Source organism: Pinus tabuliformis, chromosome Q, assembly GCF_031772625.1.
Source record: "Pinus tabuliformis cultivar Carrire ecotype Pingquan chromosome Q, CPIR1, whole genome shotgun sequence".
NCBI classification, from domain to species: domain Eukaryota; kingdom Viridiplantae; phylum Streptophyta; class Pinopsida; order Pinales; family Pinaceae; genus Pinus; species Pinus tabuliformis.
In genome coordinates this window covers 1,335,579,489-1,335,590,575 of record NC_142296.1, presented here as the reverse complement: position 1 = coordinate 1,335,590,575, position 11,087 = coordinate 1,335,579,489, and positions in this window count along the sequence as shown.

The window sequence follows — 11,087 nt, the reverse complement described above, 5'->3', positions numbered from 1 at the left end:
GTAAACCCTAGCGTCTCTGCAACAACCCCTTGGTGACAGAGACTCTAGCACCCGTACCTACCATGCTCAGGCCTTCTGACAGAGGTATGAGTAATGCAACTGAGGGGGGAGAGATCCCCTCCTACCAAAATGTAGGGGTAGGAGAAACAAGCAATCAAGAAGCAACGGTGGCAGGCAATCACAACGACAACAACAAAGGACCTCCAGTTCTGGGATCCCAATGGAAAGCATGCTTGAGAGGCCAATGTCTTCCAAGGGCTACTAAAAAACCACAATTTGTCATACCCAACAACAAATTGGAGACATACAGGAAGTATATGAAGGACCATGCCCTAATCTATAAATTTATTGGGGTATGACAAATAGAAAGGGATCTGGTCAATTGGATCCAACACAAATGGTAGGCAGAAGGTCATATTGAGCTGAAACTGGGAGAAAAAGGATTTTTTACAGTGATCTTCACCAACCTGTAAGATAAAGAAAGAGTTTTCGAAGATGGCACATACTTTTTTAACAACGTAGGTCTCTTTGTGAGACACTGGGAGGAATGTTATAACCATGATCAAGAAAAACTCTTAGCAGCACCAGTTTGGGTTTGCTTAGACACCCTACCGCATAGGATATTCCAACACATAGGAAATTAAGTATAACTTGGTCTAGTGTATAGTTCAGTAAAGTGTATTTCCTTAGTATGTACTTTTTGTAACGTACAATCCAACGGTCATGATATGTTCTAGACATGAAGTGATTTGATGGTTCATTCTCTCCTTGGTATTATCAACACTTGATTCATGGCTTAACTCTCGATTGGTCCATGATCTCTATTTAAAGAGCATGGAGGGTCATTTGTCAGGTTACCACTCATGAGAGAAGCTTATGTAAATTTTCTTTCTTTTACATTAATAAATTGCTTGAAGTGGCCATGTTGGCTCAGGTCGTGGACTATTTCCCTCTTTGGGGGTTTTAACCACGTCAAGAAAACTGGTGTACTGATCTGTGATCTACTTGGGAGCGGTCTCCTTTGGTGTTCTATTTAAGGAACTTAACCTATAAATTCCAACATGGTATCAGAGTTATTTGAGGGCCGCATCCATTAGTGATTCAAATTTGAAGCCAGTATAACTGCATCTAACTATCGTTTCCTAGATATATTGTTTTATGATTACTTTCGAGCTGAGAGGACTACTCTATTATGTTAGGAGCATTTGTTACAGTGACGAACCCATTTTGTTTCACACGAAAAGGTTTTTGGTAGCCCTAGCTACGTCATTTTTAAGATCTAGAGGTATACAATCTTTAATTGCAGTTATAACTATTTATCTCTCTATTTATTTTGGTTTATCGTCATATATATATATATATATATATATATATATATATATATATATATATATATATAGATATAGATATATAGATATATATATACCTTGCATTTATACATATTCTCTTTGCCATGTGACTCTGTGTAATCTGGGAAAATCAGAAAAATAAATAAAGGATTTCTCTCATGCGTATGCTCTTTTCCGTTGCACCTTAGTGTGATCTCGGAAAATAAAAAACATTGAGGAAAATATGTAGTTTCCAGCCAAATCTAAATTTAATCCATAAGGCTTGGATAATGTTTCTTGTTCGTTTGGTTTGTGTGGTTGTTTTTTGTTTTGTAGGCAAAAAAAGGGGTTTTCGAGTAAGCACGCACCCCAAAGCTTCAGTGAGCAAAAATAAAAAAATAAAAACCCTTCCTCCTTTACAAAAATTACTAACCTTATAAATAGTCAAGAAGATCAATCAACTTGTGTATTTATTTCGTGTGATCTATTGGCTCTGGAACTAGTAATGCTCACAAGTGTTTTTTTTAATTATTTTGCTTTGTTGTGGAATATGTGTAAGGAAGAGCGAATGACCAATTGACTTGTCTTACTAGTTTTGCGCTTATGATCTAAAGTTAGACTCCAAAAGTGCGCAAGGACACAGATCTGATGGTTAAGTGAGATTTAATCAATTTGAAGGAAACTATTCAGAGATTTAATGGTTTCTTTCTTATTATAAATCCCATCATTCGACTGTTATAAGTAAGCATCCTTAGAACATCATTATAGTTCTGAATCGATTGAATTTGATCCTTTCATAGTTTTGGGTTGATTAGACTTATGTAATTGTTGTAAGTTTCTTAGACTTATCCACACCATGTAATAGTTGTTTAGTTCCTTTGATCTATTCCGTGCAACTACAGAGGTTGATTTCTATGTTCATATGAGTATGGTTGATAGAGTCTTATTTATTTTTCTACAGAAACAAAGAAGCTCATTTTTTTGTGCATTGAACTGATTAAAGGATTTTATCTTGTATAAAATGTATTTGGGCTTCAGTGATCTCATTGAATGTGTTCACTAGCATGTTCTCACTATTGAGATGTTTATTTAAAGCTTGTTGAAGCCTATGCTTGAGTACAGTGATGTCTTTTTGGTTCAACAATAGATTGTGAAGAAGAAATGCCTCATTTTAGAAACAATTATGGATTGGTATTCATGTTTATATATATATATATATATATATATATATATGAACTTGTATAGTTAGAATGGCTTGTATTGATAAATGTATGGTGGTGTCTGCATACTAATGCACTTATTGCAAGATCATTAGTGAATGCACATATTATTTCCAAAAGAGATCATAGAATACAGAGATCAACTCTTTGTTCACAAGTGTAAGGGTAGAAGTTTATATGACAGAGTCTTGGGGAGTATCTTGGAGAGAAATTTTTATTATTGGTTGATATACCTTTTGTCTTGATTAATGAACAAAGTGGCTAGTGAATTTTTGCAAATACTGAGCACATTTATGCTTGAGATTTAGTGATATATCTTCATGTTTCTGCGTGTCTTATGTACACTTATTAGATTGTTGTTTTAGAGACATTTGAGCAAAGAAGCAGTGACGAATTGTGGTTGCAGGAAATGCCTTGTTAGACATATACTACTCTTATTTTATTATCTAGTGCTATTATTGAACCATATCTTCGATGTGTCAGTTAAGAGATATTGTTTTATCTACAAAGTAAGGGTTTTGTTGTAGAAGGTTTCATGTGATATTTTGTTCTTTTATGTGAAGGTTTGGAAGAGGTATAGAAGTCAAAATTCTTGGTTGGCATATTATCTTGACCACTGAAGAAAGGATTAGATTTTGCATATCTATGTGGGTCACGTCTGAAACATTTTGATGAAACTTGCCTACCAAATCTAAGATTATTTTAGGTTTTCCAAATGTGAAATAATTTGAAACGTGGCTCACTAGGAGTCAAAGGGACTAGCGGCTTCCTTCGAGTAGTTGCTAGAGAATTTTTGGAGGTAGCAGCCTCCAATGAGTAGAAGCCTGCGCATTGGTAAAATCCTGCACTAGTGCAAGATGTAAAAGATTTTTTTTTAATAATAATAGAATATAAAGCACACAACAACAACACTGGTTTTTCCCAATTGAGATTTCCACCTAAAAAATCAAGTGTCCCTATGTGATTATGTGTTCGTTGTTATATTGATGTACCTCTATGATTCATAGCCTTCTATGTACTACTCATAGTTTACATGTGTTATTTTGCCATGTTTAACTCAGTTGTCTATTAACTTTGTAAATAAAACTAAAAAATTACTAATTGTATGAAATATTGATTCATTTGTCGCCCACCCCACCCCGCCCCGCCTTAGTATTTCTAACAAATTGTGCAATCATGATAAGTATGGAGACCACTATTTTTTCCTTATTTCTAGGGATTGTTTATACCCTGAATTGGATTATGGTTTTTATTAGGGGGTTCCCCCCAGTCTGTACATTCGGTTGTTGTTGTTGTTGTTTTCCACCTTGATCTTTGTTTCCTTTTTGTTTTTTTTCCTTTCTTATTATTTTTATTGGGTGGATTCATAGTCTTGAGTTGTTCAAATGATTGTAGTCGCTGAGGAAAATAAGGTTAGACAAAGTTAACACCTACATTCTAGTGAGATGTAGTGTTAGTTTGTGGAGGGCCATCAAAAGGAAAGTACATATTTCCTTATGGGGGATTTCCATAGGTAGGTTGGAATATAGAAATTCCATCTGACGTGTGCATTGTGTATGAATTCCCTTGCATGCCAAGGGTTACAAAGTAGGCACAAGAGGTTTGGTATAACATCGAGATGTAGGTGGTGTTGGTGTTGTGGATGTACTAGTAAGTTGGGTAAATGATGGTGGTTGACCATACATATTTCCCTAATATGGGACAAGGTTCCCATGTTGAAATTTGGTGATGTTCCCAATCAACCCATCATCAATTTTATATTCCCTTAGTTTAGCTTGATTAAAATATAGTGGTCATAGGGAATTTGGAATAATAGAGTAGAGGTACCCTAGTTGTGCATTAATAAGTTCAAATTGTTGAGAGTTACTTATGGATTATTCCTCATTTTTGGGTATATTTGTGGTTACATATTTTGCTATAATGGGAAAAAGTAATTTGAGAAGGAAAGAAGGGGACCTGTGACATCCACCTTGTAGAGACTATGATGCTTTCACCACTTGTGGACATGGTCTGCTATAAGGGTAGCTGAAGTCTACCAGAATTGAGTCAAAAACTCAAATCCTATGTCATGGTGATTGCGAGTTGAATGAAGGTAAGAGAATATTTTTCCAAAGACTCAAAGGTTCCATGTGCTCCTAAACTTTCACTGACATACTACTTCATTGAAGGGTCATTGAGGGTATGTTGAAAAGGTCTCAATTGAACTGAGTCCTCAACGATGCTATTGGAGGAACGCCATAAGTGAAAATACATGATGTGGTTGGCTAGGTCTTCTCCTTATTTACCTTTGGTAATTTCGTTGGAATAAATGACCATGTAGGGTCATGGGCGATGGGGTCATTTTTTAGCTTCGAGAAATCCACAAGGTTAAGTGAGGCTACAAATGGGATGGTACACATGGTGTTGGGAATTTTTGCATGACCTAGTTGAGATGTAGTAGTATTATTTTGAGAGGAAGATGTTCCTAACAAAGTAGGAGGCTACAAATGGAACGATATGTGTGGTGTTAGGAATTTTGGCATTACATGGTTGAGATGTAGTAGTATTACTTTGAGAGGAAGATGTTTCTAACAAAGCAGTAGGATGGATGAGCCTAACAAATTATGGGAAATATGTGTTCTAAAGTAGAAGGTCGAGTAGGAGATGGTGCGATACTTAACACTCCTCCAACCAGTGGTGGGAGGCTTTGAAGGCCCCTAGATAGTGATGGGGTACTATGGATTCCTTTATGGTTCCCTAGTGAGTATGTGTACTATGAGGGAGAATTTAAAATAAAACCAAATTATCAAACACATAAGACAAAGTGAAAATGAAAAGGTTAATTTCCCTTAAAACACATATTTTGTGAAACAATCCAAAAGTTGGCATGGGGTGTTTACATATGAGAAAATCCTAAAAGACATAATGTCCTTCCACTCAATAAATAATTGGGCCTTCAATAATTTTTTGCAAAAATGGGGTCCCAAGCCACTGGTCGAAAAACTAACTAAGGAAAGGATGGGGGGTTATAATGATGGGTAATAGGGCTATGTCCTACAGAAACTAACAACACTTCTAGTAGTCATACAAAATCCACTCCAAGTGAAATTGCTCTTGCACCAACCACCTATACGGAAAGATGCCCTAGATTTTGGCCACTAAGTTACCTCCATCTAGTGTGGGTGAGAGAATCTCATCTTCTACTTGTCAACATTGGACTTAGAGCACCTACCAAGAATTGAGAGATTCAAGGAGGCCCAAAGTAGTCTATAGTCTAGGCCTAACCCCTTCACATGTTTCTTCTCACCATTAGTTTTTTTCCACTGGATTATGGAGGCTTTAAAGCACCCCAAAAGTCAACTTCCATGTTTCAAGTGTGAAATAACTAGGGGAGGTTGTTTGGATACCTACTCCCGTAGTCCTAACTTAACCTATTATTTATTTTGTTACCTTTGTGGGGAAATTAAATGTGTTCAAGTTAACATTGATTTTATAGATCTTGAGAATGAAATAGGATGGCCTTCATTCAATATGCTTAGGGTGTGGAAATGAATTTGAAATAAACTAAGTGCATTTTGACTCCCTTCAATATTGTTGAGCCTCAAATATGCCCATTTTTTCCATTGCACAATACCACTATTCATAACCTAAATTCCTATATTTGTAACTCATTTCATACCATAATTCCACAACTTGCCGCCAATTCATATCTTACACTTTGTGGTTGATTATCATTAGTTTTCTTAACTTTTAAATTATTAGAGATGGCTTTGCTATGATTTTCTAATGATGGTTTTGCGAAGTTTATTTACTGCAGAGATTCATTGCCAAAATTCTTCATAAGTCAATTAAACTAGTTGTTACATGTTAAGTACAGAATGGTTGTAGATTAAAATCTAAATTTGTGATCAAATTAAGAAGATTCTTCTGATTTTGAGACATGGATCTTGTTCAAAGTATCCTCATTCAAGTAACCCAGAAATTGTTTATCAAAATTCGTCATCATGAAGAAGTTATGGTTAGTGCAATTTTTAAGTACAGAATTAGTGCCGGAATTCTAAAGTTAAGTACATAATTGTTGGCTTTGACAGTTTCGGGTCTGCCACGGTTTCGATTCAGCCATGGTTCCATATATTTTGGGTTGAAGATTTATTTTGTTTCTTTTTCAAGCTATATGGAGCTGCAATAAGATATTCTATATATCAATCATGCTATGCATGGATCATGAGATTTCCCAAGACAAATTTTCCATAACCAATTCCAAAAGCATCATTTGAAATATATTTTTGTAATTTTGTTGGCATTTCGCTAAGATCAGATCCTTGAGTTTTGGATCTCAAATTGTGAAAGCATAGTATATAGAGGGAGAGTTACACACAAGAGATACAAGTTACAGGTTACACACAGAGAGTTACATATGAGAAGAAGCACAATTACATTTGTTGGTTGTTACACATTGAACTTTGTTTTTGGATGAATACAGGATGATGAAGTTGCTATAGCTTTAGTGTCCATTTTGTGAAATGAGCTTTGACTTGCAGCACATGGAAAGGAAAGGCCCCCTGAACCCATCGTGTTTGTAGGGTTAACATAGATTATGTAAGTGTGAATTTTAATGTTTATTTCTTTTTTATATTTTATTTCTTGCAAATGGTTTGAATTAGATTTAATTTCTTTGTTAATTTATTTCTGCAATCTATTTATGCATTCTAGATTATATAATTGCTTTATGATTTATGGTGTGACCCCAGGGATAATAGTTTATTTGAATTTCAATTTAGAATTAATTAAAATAGTTGATTGAATTCTCATTACTTTCATTATTGACTTTCAAAATTTTTGCATTTAATTCTGTACTTAATTTGTTTCTCTGTTTTCATAGATTTGAATTAAAGATAACAAGTGCATTACTGATAAGTCTTTGCAAGCCTTGGAGCATTGTTATGACCATACTCCATACATGATTAACTCCATGATTACACTTTCAAATTCATGATTGTTGGAAAAGGGAAGTTTCAATTTGAAACGAATTTATGAAGAAACGAATGTTTATGGTTTAAATTGAATTTCTTGTGTTTATTGTATATTAATGTCACGAGACTCTAGTAGCTTATGCTTTGTTTGAATATTCAGAACTGATTAGAGATATAGTGTTATTATTTAGTATAGGTTGTGTATTAATGCTTTAAAAATTGCATTCCATTTACGAAGTGTTATTTTATTTGCTTGGTTAATCATTAGAGTAGATAATTTTTTATTTCCTGATTTCGTAGTGAGATTTATTTATGAAATTGTGTGTGTTAATTCAGATTAGTTTTAAGCTAGGAAATCATAAGTTGTAGAATGATTTTGATTTTAAAACATAAATTTTGTCATGTACTTAATTTTATAAATTGATTTAGAAACAAAAATTCTGATTCTGTACCAAATTATGTAAATTAATTTAAGAACAGTAATTTCGTACTCTATTCAGCACCTTATCCCAGAATTCTTAGATGTTAGTTTCAATTAGACGCTCTGATCCTGCGTTACCTATGCTTATGCCTCTAAGTCTTATGACCCCAGATTGATAATTTAATGTTGGAATTATAACACATAATTTCCCCAACATTTTTGGTGCCATTTCCGGGGAGGTGCTAAAGGGATTAGAGCATAGTTTTTTTCACAAGTTTTTTTGTGTGATCTTATTTGCAGGGAAACTATAGGGCAGAGAATATGGTAAGGTGTGAGTGAATAGACATGCATTGAATTTGGTTTGGGGTCACTCCAAAGTCTGGTTGTCCAAGTAAGCGAGGAGTTCAAGTTTGGTAAGTTTTATTACTATTAGTAGTTTTAATTCATTTAGTTTAAAATTCAAGCTCTTTAAAGATAGAAATTTTTTTTTGGTGTTGTAAGAACCCCTGTGTACTAATACATTTTGTGAGACAAGGATCATCAACCAGCAGGAGAAATTAAAAAATTATTGAGAGCTTGAAGAATGTCCCTCGAAGTACTTTCTCAAATCCTAGTAGTAGTTGGGATATCTGCCTCTCAGGAAGAGTTCATCCTGACCATATTCAGGAAATTATCTATCTCTCCATAGCCAGAAAAGGATTTGGAAGTCTCCCTTGATTCCTCTTTCCTATATACCAAGGAGATCAAGCAATCATGTACCAAATCTGATGAGGAGCATCCTGCTGAACCTGTGATCGAGAAACTTTCATCATGCCCAGCAACAAGCCTTGTATACATTCCAGAGACCAATTATCCAAGTTTTCCTAGCACGACCAAGGGGGAATTTCATAGTGGTACAAATGAAGAAATGGGCCAATACCACCAAGATTACATCAAGCATTGGTTCCATATCAAAATCCAGTCAAAGTACCACTCTCATCTTCAAATACTCTTTATATCACATCTTTCAAAACTATTGATTTTTCATGCTTGTGTACCTTCTAAAGTTTATATGTTAAATCCGGGCATGAATATATCTTTGTACCTGATCTACACATGGCTTCATTCGATTTTCTCCTTCACTTGAAGGAGGATTTCTTTTCTCCACTAGAATAGGAAAGTTAGTATTGTAATAAATATATAAATGAAAATAGTAAAGAGAAAAATAATTCCTTTTGTGAAAACAGGCTTATCTAACATAACTAGACAGGGACTTTGCTTGAAAACCAAGTAACTAGCAGGAAGAGTTCCCAATAAAATTTTTAAATTTGTATGAGTTCTTCAAATCATGTATCTTTCAAGTCATTATCTTTATACTCAAGTTGGCTGATGTGGGATCCCTTATGGCCCACTTGCCAACAAGGCTTGTCCCATCAACATCAGCGCATTATCTGGGATCAAGGTTAGATAAGGTACCTAGGAGCCTACATGCCTTAATAGCAGATATCCTTGTCATATACTAAGGAAATACATCAATGTTTCTTGCTAGATGAATTCTGCAGTCCATTCCAATTTGACAAATCCATTCATGGCTGGTAGAATGTACTTAGTGCCTTGATTCCCATTAACACCAATGGTGGGATATCTCGCATTGGTTAACGACCTCCTCAATGGTTAGTGATCCAATGATTCTTTCTTGTCTTCGACATCAACACCATTTATTCACATATGCAAGATTACACATGGGTGTGAAGCAGTTGAAGACTATATGGTTTTGTGATCTCAACACAAATTTGCAGCAATTTGGATTTTTGTATCAACATTTCTATTTTCATTTGTAACAGTATATTCATTTTAGTAAAGACTTCCATATAACAACCTGGCCATTCATTTGCAACATCAATGACCTTTCCTTAGTTGTTTGGGGACATACAAATCCTCAATCATGGGGGAGAAGGGGACCTTCAGTCCATACTTCAACCTTCTTTAGTAGGTCAGATTAGCAGTCACATCAGATCTATCCAGTTCACCTTCCACTTCTCCTGCAGTGTCAAGAACATCAACAATAAAGGTAAAATGTGAGGTAAATTTGGCTTAAGCTTCTATAATTCATTAGAAGGTTTAGGAAACTTAATGATTCACCACTTCTAATTCCATGCATTTTATCTTTCATAAATTATTATCCTTTTGTGTTACTTCCATTTTCCACTCATAATAAAAAGACTTACATTCTAATTACAAGACCATGTTAAAAGTAAATCCTTATGATATATTAATAAAGGCAGACTCTATAGTGTCTTCTCCTCCCATGATAACAAGCATTCTATTCAGAGGATGAAGTCATTACTACCATGAAATGATAAAGGAAACCACCTATAAGCATTGGCCTTGTGATGACAGAGTATGCAAGCACCCATCCACATACTTACCATATCCATCACCACCTCATTTCATCCATCATATCTTCCTCATCCATCCCTTTCTTATCCTCAATTTGTATTGCTCAATAAATTAGTATGATATGTTAAATGTGAAGAGTGTTGCTCCACAAGAACCAACACCTCCAAATATTCAAGTAGTGCTACTCCACAAGAACCAACACCTCCAAATATTCAAGCAGTGTTGCTCCACAAGAACCAACACCTCCAAATATTAAAGCAATGTTGTCCCATAAGAACCAACATCTACAAAATAATGTCAATAATCTATAAATGGGAAATGGATTTATTTGCATGAGGACATGCAAATTTATAGGCATGGGGGGGTGTTGGGCCTCAAATATGCCTATTTTTTCCACTGTACAATACCACTATTCATAAATTATGTTGGCTTGAGGGGGGCTGACCTAGGTTCGGAGCTAATTAGCCAAACAAATCCCTGTACTACTGGCCATTTTGGCAACAGCCCACGGAACGCAGACTGAGGTCTCACCCGAAGCAGTATCGAGGGATGCTGGAACCAAGTTTCCACACCCTTGAGATGTTTGAGGGGTCAATTTAGTCCAATTGTGAATAGCTTCGCGTAGGTCACCTCTCGCACTGACCTGACTTGCGAGATCTTCGCGATCTGTTACAATCACCTTCGCACATCCCTCACCAGCGGCTGAGGTGATTTCGCGGTGCCCTAACAGTGATCTACGCTAATTCCCCAAGTTACACCATGTATCTTACTTATCTTCTTATAATAG